Here is a 21,805-nt window from a genome sequence, read left to right as displayed (position 1 = left end):
GATAAATGAGTGCGAGGAGAGTGGCGGAGACAAGAGGATAAAAGAGCACGAGGAGAGTTGCGGAGACACAGGATAATAGAGCACGAGGAGAGTTGCGGAGACACAGGATAAAAGAGCGCGAGGAGAGTGGTGGAGACAGAGGATAAAAGAGTGCGAGGAGAGTGGTGGAGACAGAGGATAAAAGAGTGCGAAGAGAGTGGCGGAGACACAGGATAAAGGAGCGCAAGGAGAGTGGCGGAGACACAGGATAAAAGAGCGCGAGGAGAGTGGCGGACACAGAGGATAAAAGAGTACAAGGAGAGTGGCGTAGACACAGGATAAAAGAGCGTAAGGAGGGTGGCAGAGACACAGGATAAAAGAGCGCAAGGAGAGTGGCAGTGACAGAGGATAAAAGAGTTCGAGGAGAGTGGCATAGACACAGGATAAAAGAGCGCAAGGAGGGTGGCGGAGACACAGGATAAAAGAGCGCGAGGAGAGTGGCGGAGACACAGGATAAAAGAGTGCGAGGAGAGTGGCGGAGACACAGGATAAAAGAGCACAAGGAGAGTGGCCGTGACACAGGATAAAAGAGTGCAAGGAGAGTGGCGGAGACACAGGATAAAAGAGCGCAAGGAGAGTGGCGGAGACAGAGGATAATAGAGTGTGAGGAGAGTGGTGGAGACACAGGATAAAAGAGCGCAAGGAGAGTGGCGGAGACACAGGATAAAAGAGCGCAAGTAGAGTGGCGGAGACACAGGATAAAAGAGCGCAAGGAGAATGGCGGAGACACAGGTTAAAGAGCGCAAGGAGAGTGGCGGAGACACAGGATAAAAGAGCGCAAGGAGAGTGGTGGAGGCAGTGGATAAAAGAGTGCGAGGAGAGTGGCGGAGACAGAGGATAAAAGAGCGCAAGGAGAGTGGCGGAGACACAGGATAAAAGAGTGCGAGGAGAGTGGCGGAGGCAGTGGATATAAGAGTGCGAGGAGAGTGGCGGAGACAGAGGATAAAAGAGCGCAAGGAGAGTGGCGGAGACACAGGATAAAAGAGCGCAAGTAGAGTGGCGGAGACACAGGATAAAAGAGCGCAAGGAGAATGGCGGAGACACAGTATAAAAGAGCGCAAGGAGAGTGGCGGAGACACAGGATAAAAGAATGCGAGGAGAGTGGCGGAGACACAGGATAAAAGAGCACAAGGAGAGTGGCGGAGACACAGGTTAAAGAGCGCAAGGAGAGTGGCGGAGACACAGGATAAAAGAGCGCAAGGAGAGTGGTGGAGGCAGTGGATAAAAGAGTGCGAGGAGAGTGGCGGAGACAGAGGATAAAAGAGCGCAAGGAGAGTGGCGGAGACACAGGATAAAAGAGTGCGAGGAGAGTGGCGGAGGCAGTGGATATAAGAGTGCGAGGAGAGTGGCGGAGACAGAGGATAAAAGAGCACAAGGTGAGTGGCGGAGACACAGGATAAAAGAGTGCGAGGAGTGTGGCAGAGACACACAATAAAAGAGTGCCAGGAGAGTGGCGGAGACACAGGATAAAAGAGTGCGAGGAGAGTGGCAGAGACACACAATAAAAGAGTGCAAGGAGAGTGGCAGAGACACAGGATAAAAGAGTGCGAGGAGAATGGCGGAGACACAGGATAAAAGAGCGCGAGGAGAGTGGCGGAGACAGAGGATAAAAGAGTGCGAGGAGAGTGGCGGAGACACAGGATACAAGAGCGCAAGGAGAGTGGCGGACACACAGGATAAAAGAGCGCGAGGAGAGTGGCGGAGACACAGGTTAAAAGAATGTGAGGCGAGTGGCAGAGACACAGGATAAAAGAGCACAAGGAGAGTGGCGGAGACACAGGATAAAAGAGCGCAAGGAGAGTGGCGGAGACAGAGGATAAAAGAGTACGAGGAGAGTGGCGGAGACACAGGATAAAAGAGCGCAAGGAGAGTGGCGGAGACAGAGGATAAAAGAGCACGAGGAGAGTGGCGGAGACACAGGATAAAAGAGCGCAAGGAGAGTGGCACAGACACAGGATAAAAGAGTGCGAGGAGAGTGGGGGAGACACAGGATAAAAGAGCGCGAGGAGAGTGGCATAGACACAGGATAAAAGAGCGCGACGAGAGTGGTGGAGGCAGAGGATAAAAGAGCATGAGGAGAATGGCTGAGACACAGGATAAAAGAGCGCAAGGAGAGTGGCGGAGAAACAGGATAAAAGAGTGCGAGGAGAGTGACAGAGACACAGGATAAAAGAGTGCGAGGAGAATGGCAGAGACACAGGATAAAAGAAAGCAAGGAGAGTGGCGGAGACACAGGATAAAAGAGTACGAGGAGAGTGGCAGAGACACAGGATAAAAGAACGCAAGGAGAGTGGCGGAGACACAGGATAAAAGAGTGTGAGAAGAGTGGCGGAGACAGAGGATAAAAGAGCACAAGTTGAGTGGCGGAGACACAGGATAAATGAGTGCGAGGAGAGTGGCGGAGACAGAGGATAAAAGAGCACGAGGAGAGTTGCGGAGACACAGGATAATAGAGCCCGAGGAGAGTTGCGGAGACACAGGATAAAAGAGCGCGAGGAGAGTGGTGGAGACAGAGGATAAAAGAGTGCGAGGAGAGTGGTGGAGACAGAGGATAAAAGAGTGCGAAGAGAGTGGCGGAGACACAGGATAAAAGAGCGCAAGGAGAGTGGCGGAGACACAGGATAAAAGAGCGCGAGGAGAGTGGCGGACACAGAGGATAAAAGAGTACAAGGAGAGTGGCGTAGACACAGGATAAAAGAGCGTAAGGAGGGTGGCAGAGACACAGGATAAAAGAGCGCAAGGAGAGTGGCAGTGACAGAGGATAAAAGAGTTCGAGGAGAGTGGCATAGAAACAGGATAAAAGACCGCAAGGAGGGTGGCGGAGACACAGGATAAAAGAGCGCGAGGAGAGTGGCGGAGACACAGGATAAAAGAGTGCGAGGAGAGTGGCGGAGACACAGGATAAAAGAGCACAAGGAGAGTGGCCGTGACACAGGATAAAAGAGTGCAAGGAGAGTGGCGGAGACACAGGATAAAAGAGCGCAAGGAGAGTGGCGGAGACAGAGGATAATAGAGTGTGAGGAGAGTGGTGGAGACACAGGATAAAAGAGCGCAAGGAGAGTGGCGGAGACACAGGATAAAAGAGCGCAAGGAGAATGGCGGAGACACAGTATAAAAGAGCGTAAGGAGAGTGGCGGAGACACAGGATAAAAGAGTGCGAGGAGAGTGGCGGAGACACAGGATAAAAGAGCACAAGGAGAGTGGCGGAGACACAGGATAAAAGAGCGCAAGGAGAGTGGCGGAGACACAGGATAAAAGAGCGCAAGGAGAGTGGTGGAGGCAGTGGATAAAAGAGTGCGAGGAGAGTGGCGGAGACAGAGGATAAAAGAGCGCAAGGAGAGTGGCGGAGACACAGGATAAAAGAGTGCGAGGAGAGTGGCGGAGGCAGTGGATATAAGAGTGCGAGGAGAGTGGCGGAGACAGAGGATAAAAGAGCACAAGGTGAGTGGCGGAGACACAGGATAAAAGAGTGCGAGGAGTGTGGCAGAGACACACAATAAAAGAGTGCCAGGAGAGTGGCGGAGACACAGGATAAAAGAGTGCGAGGAGAGTGGCAGAGACACACAATAAAAGAGTGCAAGGAGAGTGGCAGAGACACAGGATAAAAGAGTGCGAGGAGAATGGCGGAGACACAGGATAAAAGAGCGCGAGGAGAGTGGCGGAGACAGAGGATAAAAGAGTGCGAGGAGAGTGGCGGAGACACAGGATACAAGAGCGCAAGGAGAGTGGCGGACACACAGGATAAAAGAGCGCGAGGAGAGTGGCGGAGACACAGGTTAAAAGAATGTGAGGCGAGTGGCAGAGACACAGGATAAAAGAGCACAAGGAGAGTGGCGGAGACACAGGATAAAAGAGCGCAAGGAGAGTGGCGGAGACAGAGGATAAAAGAGTACGAGGAGTGTGGCGGAGACACAGGATAAAAGAGCGCAAGGAGAGTGGCGGAGACAGAGTATAAAAGAGCACGAGGAGAGTGGCGGAGACACAGGATAAAAGAGCGCAAGGAGAGTGGCACAGACACAGGATAAAAGAGTGCGAGGAGAGTGGGGGAGACACAGGATAAAAGAGCGCGAGGAGAGTGGCAGAGACACAGGATAAAAGAGCGCGACGAGAGTGGTGGAGGCAGAGGATAAAAGAGCATGAGGAGAATGGCTGAGACACAGGATAAAAGAGCGCAAGGAGAGTGGCGGAGAAACAGGATAAAAGAGTGCGAGGAGAGTGGCGGAGACACAGGATAAAAGAGCGCGAGGAGAGTGGCGGAGACAGAGGATACAAGAGCGCAAGGAGCGTTGCGGAGACACAGGATACAAGAGTGCGAGGAGAGTGGCAGAGACACAGGATAAAAGAGCACAAGGAGAGTGGCGGAGACAGAGGATAAAAGAGTGTGAGGAGAGTGGCAGAGACACAGGATAAAAGAGCACATGGAGAGTGGCGGTGACCCAGGATAAAAGAGCGCGAGGAGAGTGGCGGAGACACAGGATAAAAGAGCGCAAGGAGAGTGGCAGAGGCACAGGATAAAAGAGTGCGTGGAAAGTGGCGGAGACACAGGATAAAAGAGTGCAAGGAGAGTGGCGGAGACACAGGATAAAAGAGTGCGAGGTGATTGGAGGAGACACAGGATAAAAGAGTGCGAGGAGAGTGGCGGAGACACAGGATAAAAGAGCGCAAGGAGAGTGGTGGAGACACAGGATAAAAGAGTGCGAGGAGAGAGGCGGAGACACAGGATAAAAGAGTGCGAGGAGAGTGGCGGAGACACAGGATAAAAGAGCGTGAGGAGAGTGGCGGAGACACAGGATAAAAGAGCGCAAGGAGTGTGGCGGAGACACAGGATAAAAGAGCGCGAGGAGAGTGGCGGAGACAGAGGATAAAAGACTGCGAGGAGGGTGGCAGAGACACAGGATAAAAGAGTGCAAGGAGAGTCGCGGAGACAGAGGATAAAAGAACACGAGGAAAGTGGCGGAGGCACAGGATAAAAGAGCGCGAGGAGAGTGGCGGAGACAGAGGATAAAAGAGCATGAGGAGAGTGGCGGAGACACAGGATAAAAGAGTGCGAGGAGAGTGACGGAGACAGAGGATAATAGAGCACGAGGAGCGTGGCGGAGACACAGCATAAAAGAGCGCAAGGAGAGTGGCAGAGGCACAGGATGAAAGAGTGCGAGGAGAGTGGCGGAGACAGAGGCTAAAAGAGTGCGAGGAGAGTGGCGGAGGCACAGGATAAAAGAGCGTGAGGAGAGTGGCGGAGACACAGGATAAAAGAGTGCGAGGAGTGTGGCAGAGACACACAATAAAAGAGTGCCAGGAGAGTGGCGGAGACACAGGATAAAAGAGTGCGAGGAGAGTGGCAGAGACACACAATAAAAGAGTGCAAGGAGAGTGGCAGAGACACAGGATAAAAGAGTGCGAGGAGAATGGCGGAGACACAGGATAAAAGAGCGCGAGGAGAGTGGCGGAGACAGAGGATAAAAGAGTGCGAGGAGAGTGGCGGAGACACAGGATACAAGAGCGCAAGGAGAGTGGCGGACACACAGGATAAAAGAGCGCGAGGAGAGTGGCGGAGACACAGGTTAAAAGAATGTGAGGCGAGTGGCAGAGACACAGGATAGAAGAGCACAAGGAGAGTGGCGGAGACACAGGATAAAAGAGCGCAAGGAGAGTGGCGGAGACACAGGATAAAAGAGTACGAGGAGAGTGGCGGAGACACAGGATAAAAGAGCGCAAGGAGAGTGGCGGAGACAGAGGATAAAAGAGCACGAGGAGAGTGGCGGAGACACAGGATAAAAGAGCGCAAGGAGAGTGGCACAGACACAGGATAAAAGAGTGCGAGGAGAGTGGGGGAGACACAGGATAAAAGAGCGCGAGGAGAGTGGCATAGACACAGGATAAAAGAGCGCGACGAGAGTGGTGGAGGCAGAGGATAAAAGAGCATGAGGAGAATGGCTGAGACACAGGATAAAAGAGCGCAAGGAGAGTGGCGGAGAAACAGGATAAAAGAGTGCGAGGAGAGTGACAGAGACACAGGATAAAAGAGTGCGAGGAGAATGGCAGAGACACAGGATAAAAGAAAGCAAGGAGAGTGGCGGAGACACAGGATAAAAGAGTACGAGGAGAGTGGCAGAGACACAGGATAAAAGAACGCAAGGAGAGTGGCGGAGACACAGGATAAAAGAGTGTGAGAAGAGTGGCGGAGACAGAGGATAAAAGAGCACAAGTTGAGTGGCGGAGACACAGGATAAATGAGTGCGAGGAGAGTGGCGGAGACAGAGGATAAAAGAGCACGAGGAGTGTTGCGGAGACACAGGATAATAGAGCCCGAGGAGAGTTGCGGAGACACAGGATAAAAGAGCGCGAGGAGAGTGGTGGAGACAGAGGATAAAAGAGTGCGAGGAGAGTGGTGGAGACAGAGGATAAAAGAGTGCGAAGAGAGTGGCGGAGACAGAGGATAAAAGACTGCGAGGAGGGTGGCAGAGACACAGGATAAAAGAGTGCAAGGAGAGTCGCGGAGACAGAGGATAAAAGAACACGAGGAAAGTGGCGGAGGCACAGGATAAAAGAGCGCGAGGAGAGTGGCGGAGACAGAGGATAAAAGAGCATGAGGAGAGTGGCGGAGACACAGGATAAAAGAGTGCGAGGAGAGTGACGGAGACAGAGGATAATAGAGCACGAGGAGCGTGGCGGAGACACAGCATAAAAGAGCGCAAGGAGAGTGGCAGAGGCACAGGATGAAAGAGTGCGAGGAGAGTGGCGGAGACAGAGGCTAAAAGAGTGCGAGGAGAGTGGCGGAGGCACAGGATAAAAGAGCGTGAGGAGAGTGGCGGAGACACAGGATAAAAGAGTGCGAGGAGTGTGGCAGAGACACACAATAAAAGAGTGCCAGGAGAGTGGCGGAGACACAGGATAAAAGAGTGCGAGGAGAGTGGCAGAGACACACAATAAAAGAGTGCAAGGAGAGTGGCAGAGACACAGGATAAAAGAGTGCGAGGAGAATGGCGGAGACACAGGATAAAAGAGCGCGAGGAGAGTGGCGGAGACAGAGGATAAAAGAGTGCGAGGAGAGTGGCGGAGACACAGGATACAAGAGCGCAAGGAGAGTGGCGGACACACAGGATAAAAGAGCGCGAGGAGAGTGGCGGAGACACAGGTTAAAAGAATGTGAGGCGAGTGGCAGAGACACAGGATAGAAGAGCACAAGGAGAGTGGCGGAGACACAGGATAAAAGAGCGCAAGGAGAGTGGCGGAGACACAGGATAAAAGAGTACGAGGAGAGTGGCGGAGACACAGGATAAAAGAGCGCAAGGAGAGTGGCGGAGACAGAGGATAAAAGAGCACGAGGAGAGTGGCGGAGACACAGGATAAAAGAGCGCAAGGAGAGTGGCACAGACACAGGATAAAAGAGTGCGAGGAGAGTGGGGGAGACACAGGATAAAAGAGCGCGAGGAGAGTGGCATAGACACAGGATAAAAGAGCGCGACGAGAGTGGTGGAGGCAGAGGATAAAAGAGCATGAGGAGAATGGCTGAGACACAGGATAAAAGAGCGCAAGGAGAGTGGCGGAGAAACAGGATAAAAGAGTGCGAGGAGAGTGACAGAGACACAGGATAAAAGAGTGCGAGGAGAATGGCAGAGACACAGGATAAAAGAAAGCAAGGAGAGTGGCGGAGACACAGGATAAAAGAGTACGAGGAGAGTGGCAGAGACACAGGATAAAAGAACGCAAGGAGAGTGGCGGAGACACAGGATAAAAGAGTGTGAGAAGAGTGGCGGAGACAGAGGATAAAAGAGCACAAGTTGAGTGGCGGAGACACAGGATAAATGAGTGCGAGGAGAGTGGCGGAGACAGAGGATAAAAGAGCACGAGGAGTGTTGCGGAGACACAGGATAATAGAGCCCGAGGAGAGTTGCGGAGACACAGGATAAAAGAGCGCGAGGAGAGTGGTGGAGACAGAGGATAAAAGAGTGCGAGGAGAGTGGTGGAGACAGAGGATAAAAGAGTGCGAAGAGAGTGGCGGAGACACAGGATAAAAGAGCGCAAGGAGAGTGGCGGAGACACAGGATAAAAGAGCGCGAGGAGAGTGGCGGACACAGAGGATAAAAGAGTACAAGGAGAGTGGCGTAGACACAGGATAAAAGAGCGTAAGGAGGGTGGCAGAGACACAGGATAAAAGAGCGCAAGGAGAGTGGCAGTGACAGAGGATAAAAGAGTTCGAGGAGAGTGGCATAGAAACAGGATAAAAGACCGCAAGGAGGGTGGCGGAGACACAGGATAAAAGAGCGCGAGGAGAGTGGCGGAGACACAGGATAAAAGAGTGCGAGGAGAGTGGCGGAGACACAGGATAAAAGAGCACAAGGAGAGTGGCCGTGACACAGGATAAAAGAGTGCAAGGAGAGTGGCGGAGACACAGGATAAAAGAGCGCAAGGAGAGTGGCGGAGACAGAGGATAATAGAGTGTGAGGAGAGTGGTGGAGACACAGGATAAAAGAGCGCAAGGAGAGTGGCGGAGACACAGGATAAAAGAGCGCAAGGAGAATGGCGGAGACACAGTATAAAAGAGCGTAAGGAGAGTGGCGGAGACACAGGATAAAAGAGTGCGAGGAGAGTGGCGGAGACACAGGATAAAAGAGCACAAGGAGAGTGGCGGAGACACAGGATAAAAGAGCGCAAGGAGAGTGGCGGAGACACAGGATAAAAGAGCGCAAGGAGAGTGGTGGAGGCAGTGGATAAAAGAGTGCGAGGAGAGTGGCGGAGACAGAGGATAAAAGAGCGCAAGGAGAGTGGCGGAGACACAGGATAAAAGAGTGCGAGGAGAGTGGCGGAGGCAGTGGATATAAGAGTGCGAGGAGAGTGGCGGAGACAGAGGATAAAAGAGCACAAGGTGAGTGGCGGAGACACAGGATAAAAGAGTGCGAGGAGTGTGGCAGAGACACACAATAAAAGAGTGCCAGGAGAGTGGCGGAGACACAGGATAAAAGAGTGCGAGGAGAGTGGCAGAGACACACAATAAAAGAGTGCAAGGAGAGTGGCAGAGACACAGGATAAAAGAGTGCGAGGAGAATGGCGGAGACACAGGATAAAAGAGCGCGAGGAGAGTGGCGGAGACAGAGGATAAAAGAGTGCGAGGAGAGTGGCGGAGACACAGGATACAAGAGCGCAAGGAGAGTGGCGGACACACAGGATAAAAGAGCGCGAGGAGAGTGGCGGAGACACAGGTTAAAAGAATGTGAGGCGAGTGGCAGAGACACAGGATAAAAGAGCACAAGGAGAGTGGCGGAGACACAGGATAAAAGAGCGCAAGGAGAGTGGCGGAGACAGAGGATAAAAGAGTACGAGGAGTGTGGCGGAGACACAGGATAAAAGAGCGCAAGGAGAGTGGCGGAGACAGAGTATAAAAGAGCACGAGGAGAGTGGCGGAGACACAGGATAAAAGAGCGCAAGGAGAGTGGCACAGACACAGGATAAAAGAGTGCGAGGAGAGTGGGGGAGACACAGGATAAAAGAGCGCGAGGAGAGTGGCAGAGACACAGGATAAAAGAGCGCGACGAGAGTGGTGGAGGCAGAGGATAAAAGAGCATGAGGAGAATGGCTGAGACACAGGATAAAAGAGCGCAAGGAGAGTGGCGGAGAAACAGGATAAAAGAGTGCGAGGAGAGTGGCGGAGACACAGGATAAAAGAGCGCGAGGAGAGTGGCGGAGACAGAGGATACAAGAGCGCAAGGAGCGTTGCGGAGACACAGGATACAAGAGTGCGAGGAGAGTGGCGGAGACACAGGATAAAAGAGCGCAAGGAGAGTGGCAGAGGCACAGGATAAAAGAGTGCGTGGAAAGTGGCGGAGACACAGGATAAAAGAGTGCAAGGAGAGTGGCGGAGACACAGGATAAAAGAGTGCGAGGTGATTGGAGGAGACACAGGATAAAAGAGTGCGAGGAGAGTGGCGGAGACACAGGATAAAAGAGCGCAAGGAGAGTGGTGGAGACACAGGATAAAAGAGTGCGAGGAGAGAGGCGGAGACACAGGATAAAAGAGTGCGAGGAGAGTGGCGGAGACACAGGATAAAAGAGCGTGAGGAGAGTGGCGGAGACACAGGATAAAAGAGCGCAAGGAGTGTGGCGGAGACACAGGATAAAAGAGCGCGAGGAGAGTGGCGGAGACAGAGGATAAAAGACTGCGAGGAGGGTGGCAGAGACACAGGATAAAAGAGTGCAAGGAGAGTCGCGGAGACAGAGGATAAAAGAACACGAGGAAAGTGGCGGAGGCACAGGATAAAAGAGCGCGAGGAGAGTGGCGGAGAGAGAGGATAAAAGAGCATGAGGAGAGTGGCGGAGACACAGGATAAAAGAGTGCGAGGAGAGTGACGGAGACAGAGGATAATAGAGCACGAGGAGCGTGGCGGAGACACAGCATAAAAGAGCGCAAGGAGAGTGGCAGAGGCACAGGATGAAAGAGTGCGAGGAGAGTGGCGGAGACAGAGGCTAAAAGAGTGTGAGGAGAGTGGCGGAGGCACAGGATAAAAGAGCGTGAGGAGAGTGGCGGAGACAGAGGCTAAAAGAGCGCGAGGAGAGTGGCAGAGTCACAGGATAAAAGAGCGCAAGGAGAGTGGCAGAGGCACAGGATAAAAGAGTGCGAGGAGAGTGGCGGAGACACAGGATAAAAGAGCGCAAGGAGAGTGGTGGAGACAAAGGATAAAAGAGTGCGAGGAGAGTGGCGGAGACACAGGATAAAAGAGCGCAAGGAGAGTGGCAGAGGCACAGGATAAAAGAGTGCGAGGAGAGTGGCGGAGACACAGGATAAAAGAGTGCAAGGAGAGTGGCAGAGTCACAGGATAAAAGAGCGCAAGGAGAGTGGCGGAGACACAGGATAAAAGAGTGCGAGGAGAGTGGCGGAGACACAGGATAAAAGAGCGCAAGGAGAGTGGCGGAGACAAAGAATGAAAGAGTGCGAGGAGAGTGGCGGAGACAGAGGCTAAAAGAGTGCGAGGAGAGTGGCGGAGACACAGGATAAAAGAGCGCGAGGAGAGTGGCGGAGACACAGGATAAAAGAGCGCGAGGAGAGTGGCGGAGATACAGGATAAAAGAGTGTGAGGAGAGTGGCGGAGACATCGGATAAAAGAGCGCGAGGAGAGTGGCGGAGACACAGGATAAAAGAGCGTGAGGAGGGTGGCGGAGACACAGGATAAAAGAGCGCAAGGAGAGTGGCGGAGACACAGGATAAAAGAGTGCGAGGAGAGTGGCGGAGACACAGGATAAATGAGTGCGAGGAGAGTGGCGGAGACAGAGGATAAAAGAGTGCGAGGAGGGTGGCAGAGACACAGGATAAAAGAGTGCGAGGAGACTGGCGGAGACAGAGGATAAAAGAGCACGAAGAAAGTGGCGGAGACACAGGATAAAAGAGTGCGAGGAGAGTGGCGGATGCAGAGGATAAAAGAGTGCGAGGAGAGTGGCGCAGACAGAGGCTAAAAGAGTGCGAGGAGAGTGGCGGAGACACAGGATAAAAGAGTGCGAGGAGAGTGGCGGAGACAGAGGATAAAAGAGCACGAGGAGAGTGGCGGAGACACAGCATAAAAGAGCGCAAGGAGAGTGGCATAGGCACAGGATAAAAGAGTGCGAGGAGAGTGGCGGAGACAGAGGCTAAAAGAGTGCGAGGAGAGTGGCGGAGACACAGAATAAAAGAGCGCGAGGAGAGTGGCGGAGACACAGGATAAAAGAGTGTGAGGAGAGTGGCGGAGACATCGGATAAAAGAGCGCGAGGAGAGTGGCGGAGACACAGGATAAAAGAGCGTGAGGAGGGTGGCGGAGACACAGGATAAAAGAGCGCAAGGAGAGTGGCGGAGACACAGGATAAAAGAGTGCGAGGAGAGTGGCGGAGACACAGGATAAATGAGTGCGAGGAGAGTGGCGGAGACAGAGGATAAAAGAGTGCGAGGAGGGTGGCAGAGACACAGGATAAAAGAGTGCGAGGAGAGTGGCGGAGACAGAGGATAAAAGAGCACGAAGAAAGTGGCAGAGACACAGGATAAAAGAGTGCGAGGAGAGTGGCGGAGGCACAGGATAAAAGAGTGCGAGGAGAGTGGCGCAGACAGAGGCTAAAAGAGTGCGAGGAGAGTGGCGGAGACACAGGATAAAAGAGTGCGAGGAGAGTGGCGGAGACAGAGGATAAAAGAGCACGAGGAGAGTGGCGGAGACACAGCATAAAAGAGCGCAAGGAGAGTGGCATAGGCACAGGATAAAAGAGTGCGAGGAGAGTGGCGGAGACAGAGGCTAAAAGAGTGCGAGGAGAGTGGCGGAGGCACTGGATAAAAGAGCGTGAGGAGAGTGGCGGAGACAGAGGCTAAAAGAGCGCGAGGAGAGTGGCAGAGTCACAGGATAAAAGAGCGCAAGGAGAGTGGCAGAGGCACAGGATAAAAGAGTGCGAGGAGAGTGGCAGAGTCACAGGATAAAAGAGCGCAAGGAGAGTGGCGGAGATACAGGATAAAAGAGTGCGAGGAGAGTGGCGGAGACACAGGATAAAAGAGTGCAAGGAGAGTGGCAGAGTCACAGGATAAAAGAGCGCAAGGAGAGTGGCGGAGACACAGGATAAAAGAGTGCGAGGAGAGTGGCGGAGACACAGGATAAAAGAGAGCAAGGAGAGTGGCGGAGACACAGGATAAAAGAGAGCAAGGAGAGTGGCGGAGACACAGGATAAAAGAGTGCGAGGAGAGTGGCGGAGACACAGGATAAAAGAGAGCAAGGAGAGTGGCGGAGACACAGAATAAAAGAGTGCGAGGAGAGTGGCGGAGACACAGGATAAAAGAGCGCGAGGAGAGTGGCGGAGACACAGGATAAAAGAGCGCGAGGAGAGTGGCGGAGACACAGGATAAAAGAGTGTGAGGAGAGTGGCGGAGACATCGGATAAAAGAGCGCGAGGGGAGTGGCGGAGACACAGGATAAAAGAGCGTGAGGAGGGTGGCGGAGACACAGGATAAAAGAGCGCAAGGAGAGTGGCGGAGACACAGGATAAAAGAGTGCGAGGAGAGTGGTGGAGACACAGGATAAAAGAGCGCAAGGAGGGTGGCGGAGACAGAGGATAAAAGAGTGCGAGGAGGGTGGCAGAGACACAGGATAAAAGAGTGCGAGGAGAGTGGCGGAGACAGAGGATAAAAGAGCACGAAGAAAGTGGCGGAGACACAGGATAAAAGAGTGCGAGGAGAGTGGCGGAGGCACAGGATAAAAGAGTGCGAGGAGAGTGGCGGAGACAGAGGCTAAAAGAGTGCGAGGAGAGTGGCGGAGACACAGGATAAAAGAGTGCGAGGAGAGTGGCGTAGACAGAGGATAAAAGAGCACGAGGAGAGTGGCGGAGACACAGCATAAAAGAGCGCAAGGAGAGTGGCATAGGCACAGGATAAAAGAGTGCGAGGAGAGTGGCGGAGACAGAGGCTAAAAGAGTGCGAGGAGAGTGGCGGAGGCACTGGATAAAAGAGCATGAGGAGAGTGGCGGAGACAGAGGCTAAAAGAGCGCGAGGAGAGTGGCAGAGTCACAGGATAAAAGAGCGCAAGGAGAGTGGCAGAGTCACAGGATAAAAGAGTGCGAGGATAGTGGCGGAGACACAGGATAAAAGAGCGCAAGGAGAGTGGCGGAGACACAGGATAAAAGAGTGCGAGGAGAGTGGCGGAGACACAGGATAAAAGAGCGCAAGGAGAGTGGCAGAGGCACAGGATAAAAGAGTGCGAGGAGAGTGGCGGGGACACAGGATAAAAGAGTGCAAGGAGAGTGGCAGAGTCACAGGATAAAAGAGCGCAAGGAGAGTGGCAGAGGCACAGGATAAAAGAGCGCGAGGAAAGTGGCGGAGACACAGGATAAAAGAGCACAAGGAGAGTGGCGGAGACACAGGATAAAAGAGTGTGAGGAGAGTGGCGGAGACATCGGATAAAAGAGCGCGAGGAGAGTGGCGGAGACACAGGATAAAAGAGCGTGAGGAGGGTGGCGGAGACACAGGATAAAAGAGCGCAAGGAGAGTGGCGGAGACACAGGATAAAAGAGTGCGAGGAGAGTGGTGGAGACACAGGATAAAAGAGCACGAGGAGAGTGGCGGAGACACAGGATAAAAGAGCACGAGGAGAGTGGCGGAGACACAGGATAAAAGAGTGTGAGGAGAGTGGCGGAGACATCGGATAAAAGAGCGCGAGGAGAGTGGCGGAGACACAGGATAAAAGAGCGTGAGGAGGGTGGCGGAGACACAGGATAAAAGAGCGCAAGGAGAGTGGCGGAGACACAGGATAAAAGAGTGCGAGGAGAGTGGTGGAGACACAGGATAAAAGAGCGCGAGGAGAGTGGCGGAGACAGAGGATAAAAGAGTGCGAGGAGGTTGGCAGAGACACAGGATAAAAGAGTGCGAGGAGAGTGGCGGAGACAGAGGATAAAAGAGCGCGAGGAGAGTGGCGGAGACACAGGATAAAAGAGTGTGAGGAGAGTGGCGGAGACATCGGATAAAAGAGCGCGAGGAGAGTGGCGGAGACACAGGATAAAAGAGCGTGAGGAGGGTGGCGGAGACACAGGATAAAAGAGCGCAAGGAGAGTGGCGGAGACACAGGATAAAAGAGTGCGAGGAGAGTGGTGGAGACACAGGATAAAAGAGCACGAGGAGAGTGGCGGAGACACAGGATAAAAGAGCACGAGGAGAGTGGCGGAGACACAGGATAAAAGAGTGTGAGGAGAGTGGCGGAGACATCGGATAAAAGAGCGCGAGGAGAGTGGCGGAGACACAGGATAAAAGAGCGTGAGGAGGGTGGCGGAGACACAGGATAAAAGAGCGCAAGGAGAGTGGCGGAGACACAGGATAAAAGAGTGCGAGGAGAGTGGTGGAGACACAGGATAAAAGAGCGCGAGGAGAGTGGCGGAGACAGAGGATAAAAGAGTGCGAGGAGGTTGGCAGAGACACAGGATAAAAGAGTGCGAGGAGAGTGGCGGAGACAGAGGATAAAAGAGCACGAGGAAAGTGGCGGAGACACAGGATAAAAGAGTGCAAGGAGAGTGGCGGAGACACAGGATAAAAGAGTGCGAGGAGATTGGAGGAGACACAGGATAAAAGAGTGCGAGGAGAGTGGCGGAGACACAGGATAAAAGAGCGCAAGGAGAGTGGTGGAGACACAGGATAAAAGAGTGCGAGGAGAGAGGCGGAGACACAGGATAAAAGAGTGCGAGGAGATTGGAGGAGACACAGGATAAAAGAGTGCGAGGAGAGTGGCGGAGACACAGGATAAAAGAGTGCGAGGAGAGTGGCGGAGGCAGTGGATATAAGAGTGCGAGGAGAGTGGCGGAGACAGAGGATAAAAGAGCACAAGGTGAGTGGCGGAGACACAGGATAAAAGAGTGCGAGGAGTGTGGCAGAGACACACAATAAAAGAGTGCCAGGAGAGTGGCGGAGACACAGGATAAAAGAGTGCGAGGAGAGTGGCAGAGACACACAATAAAAGAGTGCAAGGAGAGTGGCAGAGACACAGGATAAAAGAGTGCGAGGAGAATGGCGGAGACACAGGATAAAAGAGCGCGAGGAGAGTGGCGGAGACAGAGGATAAAAGAGTGCGAGGAGAGTGGCGGAGACACAGGATACAAGAGCGCAAGGAGAGTGGCGGACACACAGGATAAAAGAGCGCGAGGAGAGTGGCGGAGACACAGGTTAAAAGAATGTGAGGCGAGTGGCAGAGACACAGGATAAAAGAGCACAAGGAGAGTGGCGGAGACACAGGATAAAAGAGCGCAAGGAGAGTGGCGGAGACAGAGGATAAAAGAGTACGAGGAGAGTGGCGGAGACACAGGATAAAAGAGCGCAAGGAGAGTGGCGGAGACAGAGGATAAAAGAGCACGAGGAGAGTGGCGGAGACACAGGATAAAAGAGCGCAAGGAGAGTGGCACAGACACAGGATAAAAGAGTGCGAGGAGAGTGGGGGAGACACAGGATAAAAGAGCGCGCGGAGAGTGGCATAGACACAGGATAAAAGAGCGCGACGAGAGTGGTGGAGGCAGAGGATAAAAGAGCATGAGGAGAATGGCTGAGACACAGGATAAAAGAGCGCAAGGAGAGTGGCGGAGAAACAGGATAAAAGAGTGCGAGGAGAGTGACAGAGACACAGGATAAAAGAGTGCGAGGAGAATGGCAGAGACACAGGATAAAAGAAAGCAAGGAGAGTGGCGGAGACACAGGATAAAAGAGTACGAGGAGAGTGGCAGAGACACAGGATAAAAGAACGCAAGGAGAGTGGCGGAGACACAGGATAAAAGAGTGTGAGAAGAGTGGCGGAGACAGAGGATAAAAGAGCACAAGTTGAGTGGCGGAGACACAGGATAAATGAGTGCGAGGAGAGTGGCGGAGACAGAGGATAAAAGAGCACGAGGAGAGTTGCGGAGACACAGGATAATAGAGCCCGAGGAGAGTTGCGGAGACACAGGATAAAAGAGCGCGAGGAGAGTGGTGGAGACAGAGGATAAAAGAGTGCGAGGAGAGTGGTGGAGACAGAGGATAAAAGAGTGCGAAGAGAGTGGCGGAGACACAGGATAAAAGAGCGCAAGGAGAGTGGCGGAGACACAGGATAAAAGAGCGCGAGGAGAGTGGCGGACACAGAGGATAAAAGAGTACAAGGAGAGTGGCGTAGACACAGGATAAAAGAGCGTAAGGAGGGTGGCAGAGACACAGGATAAAAGAGCGCAAGGAGAGTGGCAGTGACAGAGGATAAAAGAGTTCGAGGAGAGTGGCATAGAAACAGGATAAAAGACCGCAAGGAGGGTGGCGGAGACACAGGATAAAAGAGCGCGAGGAGAGTGGCGGAGACACAGGATAAAAGAGTGCGAGGAGAGTGGCGGAGACACAGGATAAAAGAGCACAAGGAGAGTGGCCGTGACACAGGATAAAATAGTGCAAGGAGAGTGGCGGAGACACAGGATAAAAGAGCGCAAGGAGAGTGGCGGAGACAGAGGATAATAGAGTGTGAGGAGAGTGGTGGAGACACAGGATAAAAGAGCGCAAGGAGAGTGGCGGAGACACAGGATAAAAGAGCGCAAGGAGAATGGCGGAGACACAGTATAAAAGAGCGTAAGGAGAGTGGCGGAGACACAGGATAAAAGAGTGCGAGGAGAGTGGCGGAGACACAGGATAAAAGAGCACAAGGAGAGTGGCGGAGACACAGGATAAAAGAGCGCAAGGAGAGTGGCGGAGACACAGGATAAAAGAGCGCAAGGAGAGTGGTGGAGGCAGTGGATAAAAGAGTGCGAGGAGAGTGGCGGAGACAGAGGATAAAAGAGCGCAAGGAGAGTGGCGGAGACACAGGATAAAAGAGTGCGAGGAGAGTGGCGGAGGCAGTGGATATAAGAGTGCGAGGAGAGTGGCGGAGACAGAGGATAAAAGAGCACAAGGTGAGTGGCGGAGACACAGGATAAAAGAGTGCGAGGAGTGTGGCAGAGACACACAATAAAAGAGTGCCAGGAGAGTGGCGGAGACACAGGATAAAAGAGTGCGAGGAGAGTGGCAGAGACACACAATAAAAGAGTGCAAGGAGAGTGGCAGAGACACAGGATAAAAGAGTGCGAGGAGAATGGCGGAGACACAGGATAAAATAGCGCGAGGAGAGTGGCGGAGACAGAGGATAAAAGAGTGCGAGGAGAGTGGCGGAGACACAGGATACAAGAGCGCAAGGAGAGTGGCGGACACACAGGATAAAAGAGCGCGAGGAGAGTGGCGGAGACACAGGTTAAAAGAATGTGAGGCGAGTGGCAGAGACACAGGATAAAAGAGCACAAGGAGAGTGGCGGAGACACAGGATAAAAGAGCGCAAGGAGAGTGGCGGAGACAGAGGATAAAAGAGTACGAGGAGAGTGGCGGAGACACAGGATAAAAGAGCGCAAGGAGAGTGGCGGAGACAGAGTATAAAAGAGCACGAGGAGAGTGGCGGAGACACAGGATAAAAGAGCGCAAGGAGAGTGGCACAGACACAGGATAAAAGAGTGCGAGGAGAGTGGGGGAGACACAGGATAAAAGAGCGCGAGGAGAGTGGCAGAGACACAGGATAAAAGAGCGCGACGAGAGTGGTGGAGGCAGAGGATAAAAGAGCATGAGGAGAATGGCTGAGACACAGGATAAAAGAGCGCAAGGAGAGTGGCGGAGAAACAGGATAAAAGAGTGCGAGGAGAGTGGCGGAGACACAGGATAAAAGAGCGCGAGGAGAGTGGCGGAGACAGAGGATACAAGAGCGCAAGGAGCGTTGCGGAGACACAGGATACAAGAGTGCGAGGAGAGTGGCAGAGACACAGGATAAAAGAGCACAAGGAGAGTGGCGGAGACAGAGGATAAAAGAGTGTGAGGAGAGTGGCAGAGACACAGGATAAAAGAGCACATGGAGAGTGGCGGTGACCCAGGATAAAAGAGCGCGAGGAGAGTGGCGGAGACACAGGATAAAAGAGCGCAAGGAGAGTGGCAGAGGCACAGGATAAAAGAGTGCGTGGAAAGTGGCGGAGACACAGGATAAAAGAGTGCAAGGAGAGTGGCGGAGACACAGGATAAAAGAGTGCGAGGTGATTGGAGGAGACACAGGATAAAAGAGTGCGAGGAGAGTGGCGGAGACACAGGATAAAAGAGCGCAAGGAGAGTGGTGGAGACACAGGATAAAAGAGTGCGAGGAGAGAGGCGGAGACACAGGATAAAAGAGTGCGAGGAGAGTGGCGGAGACACAGGATAAAAGAGCGTGAGGAGAGTGGCGGAGACACAGGATAAAAGAGCGCAAGGAGTGTGGCGGAGACACAGGATAAAAGAGCGCGAGGAGAGTGGCGGAGACAGAGGATAAAAGAACACGAGGAAAGTGGCGGAGGCACAGGATAAAAGAGCGCGAGGAGAGTGGCGGAGACAGAGGATAAAAGAGCATGAGGAGAGTGGCGGAGACACAGGATAAAAGAGTGCGAGGAGAGTGACGGAGACAGAGGATAATAGAGCACGAGGAGCGTGGCGGAGACACAGCATAAAAGAGCGCAAGGAGAGTGGCAGAGGCACAGGATGAAAGAGTGCGAGGAGAGTGGCGGAGACAGAGGCTAAAAGAGTGCGAGGAGAGTGGCGGAGGCACAGGATAAAAGAGCGTGAGGAGAGTGGCGGAGACAGAGGCTAAAAGAGCGCGAGGAGAGTGGCAGAGTCACAGGATAAAAGAGCGCAAGGAGAGTGGCAGAGGCACAGGATAAAAGAGTGCGAGGAGAGTGGCGGAGACACAGGATAAAAGAGCGCAAGGAGAGTGGCGGAGACAAAGGATAAAAGAGTGCGAGGAGAGTGGCGGAGACACAGGATAAAAGAGCGCAAGGAGAGTGGCAGAGGCACAGGATAAAAGAGTGCGAGGAGAGTGGCGGAGACACAGGATAAAAGAGTGCAAGGAGAGTGGCAGAGTCACAGGATAAAAGAGCGCAAGGAGAGTGGCGGAGACACAGGATAAAAGAGTGCGAGGAGAGTGGCGGAGACACAGGATAAAAGAGCGCAAGGAGAGTGGCGGAGACAAAGAATGAAAGAGTGCGAGGAGAGTGGCGGAGACACAGGATAAAAGAGCGCGAGGAGAGTGGCGGAGACACAGGATAAAAGAGCGCGAGGAGAGTGGCGGAGATACAGGATAAAAGAGTGTGAGGAGAGTGGCGGAGACATCGGATAAAAGAGCGCGAGGAGAGTGGCGGAGACACAGGATAAAAGAGCGTGAGGAGGGTGGCGGAGACACAGGATAAAAGAGCGCAAGGAGAGTGGCGGAGACACAGGATAAAAGAGTGCGAGGAGAGTGGCGGAGACAAAGAATGAAAGAGTGCGAGGAGAGTGGCGGAGACACAGGATAAAAGAGTGCGAGGAGAGTGGTGGAGACACAGGATAAAAGAGCGCGAGGAGAGTGGCGGAGACAGAGGATAAAAGAGTGCGAGGAGGTTGGCAGAGACACAGGATAAAAGAGTGCGAGGAGAGTGGCGGAGACAGAGGATAAAAGAGCACGAGGAAAGTGGCGGAGACACAGGATAAAAGAGTGCAAGGAGAGTGGCGGAGACACAGGATAAAAGAGTGCGAGGAGATTGGAGGAGACACAGGATAAAAGAGTGCGAGGAGAGTGGCGGAGACACAGGATAAAAGAGCGCAAGGAGAGTGGTGGAGACACAGGATAAAAGAGTGCGAGGAGAGAGGCGGAGACACAGGATAAAAGAGTGCGAGGAGAGTGGCGGAGACACAGGATAAAAGAGCGTGAGGAGAGTGGCGGAGACACAGGATAAAAGAGCGCAAGGAGTGTGGCGGAGACACAGGATAAAAGAGCGCGAGGAGAGTGGCGGAGACAGAGGATAAAAGACTGCGAGGAGGGTGGCAGAGACACAGGATAAAAGAGTGCAAGGAGAGTCGCGGAGACAGAGGATAAAAGAACACGAGGAAAGTGGCGGAGGCACAGGATAAAAGAGCGCGAGGAGAGTGGCGGAGACAGAGGATAAAAGAGCATGAGGAGAGTGGCGGAGACACAGGATAAAAGAGTGCGAGGAGAGTGACGGAGACAGAGGATAATAGAGCACGAGGAGCGTGGCGGAGACACAGCATAAAAGAGCGCAAGGAGAGTGGCAGAGGCACAGGATGAAAGAGTGCGAGGAGAGTGGCGGAGACAGAGGCTAAAAGAGTGCGAGGAGAGTGGCGGAGGCACAGGATAAAAGAGCGTGAGGAGAGTGGCGGAGACAGAGGCTAAAAGAGCGCGAGGAGAGTGGCAGAGTCACAGGATAAAAGAGCGCAAGGAGAGTGGCAGAGGCACAGGATAAAAGAGTGCGAGGAGAGTGGCGGAGACACAGGATAAAAGAGCGCAAGGAGAGTGGCGGAGACAAAGGATAAAAGAGTGCGAGGAGAGTGGCGGAGACACAGGATAAAAGAGCGCAAGGAGAGTGGCAGAGGCACAGGATAAAAGAGTGCGAGGAGAGTGGCGGAGACACAGGATAAAAGAGTGCAAGGAGAGTGGCAGAGTCACAGGATAAAAGAGCGCAAGGAGAGTGGCGGAGACACAGGATAAAAGAGTGCGAGGAGAGTGGCGGAGACACAGGATAAAAGAGCGCAAGGAGAGTGGCGGAGACAAAGAATGAAAGAGTGCGAGGAGAGTGGCGGAGACACAGGATAAAAGAGCGCGAGGAGAGTGGCGGAGACACAGGATAAAAGAGGGCGAGGAGAGTGGCGGAGATACAGGATAAAAGAGTGTGAGGAGAGTGGCGGAGACATCGGATAAAAGAGCTCGAGGAGAGTGGCGGAGACACAGGATAAAAGAGCGTGAGGAGGGTGGCGGAGACACAGGATAAAAGAGCGCAAGGAGAGTGGCGGAGACACAGGATAAAAGAGTGCGAGGAGAGTGGCGGAGACACAGGATAAATGAGTGCGAGGAGAGTGGCGGAGACAGAGGATAAAAGAGTGCGAGGAGGGTGGCAGAGACACAGGATAAAAGAGTGCGAGGAAACTGGCGGAGACAGAGGATAAAAGAGCACGAAGAAAGTGGCGGAGACACAGGATAAAAGAGTGCGAGGAGAGTGGCGGATGCACAGGATAAAAGAGTGCGAGGAGAGTGGCGCAGACAGAGGCTAAAAGAGTGCGAGGAGAGTGGCGGAGACACAGGATAAAAGAGTGCGAGGAGAGTGGCGGAGACAGAGGATAAAAGAGCACGAGGAGAGTGGCGGAGACACAGCATAAAAGAGCGCAAGGAGAGTGGCATAGGCACAGGATAAAAGAGTGCGAGGAGAGTGGCGGAGACAGAGGCTAAAAGAGTGCGAGGAGAGTGGCGGAGACACAGG

At 53.2% G+C, this 21,805-nt stretch overlaps 1 protein-coding gene across 2 annotated transcripts in view; it reads left to right on the top strand.

Annotated features, from left to right (window-relative positions):
- The window catches only part of LOC140429847 (muscle, skeletal receptor tyrosine protein kinase-like), a 267,141-nt gene that overhangs the window by 45,961 nt on the left and 199,375 nt on the right, over positions 1-21,805 (top strand). The gene's annotated exons all lie outside the window — the stretch shown is intronic.

Source organism: Scyliorhinus torazame, chromosome 9 (assembly GCF_047496885.1).
Source record: "Scyliorhinus torazame isolate Kashiwa2021f chromosome 9, sScyTor2.1, whole genome shotgun sequence".
Lineage (NCBI taxonomy): Eukaryota > Metazoa > Chordata > Chondrichthyes > Carcharhiniformes > Scyliorhinidae > Scyliorhinus > Scyliorhinus torazame.
The sequence above is the reverse complement of the archived record's forward strand: the minus strand, read 5'-3'. Positions and strand labels throughout refer to the sequence as shown.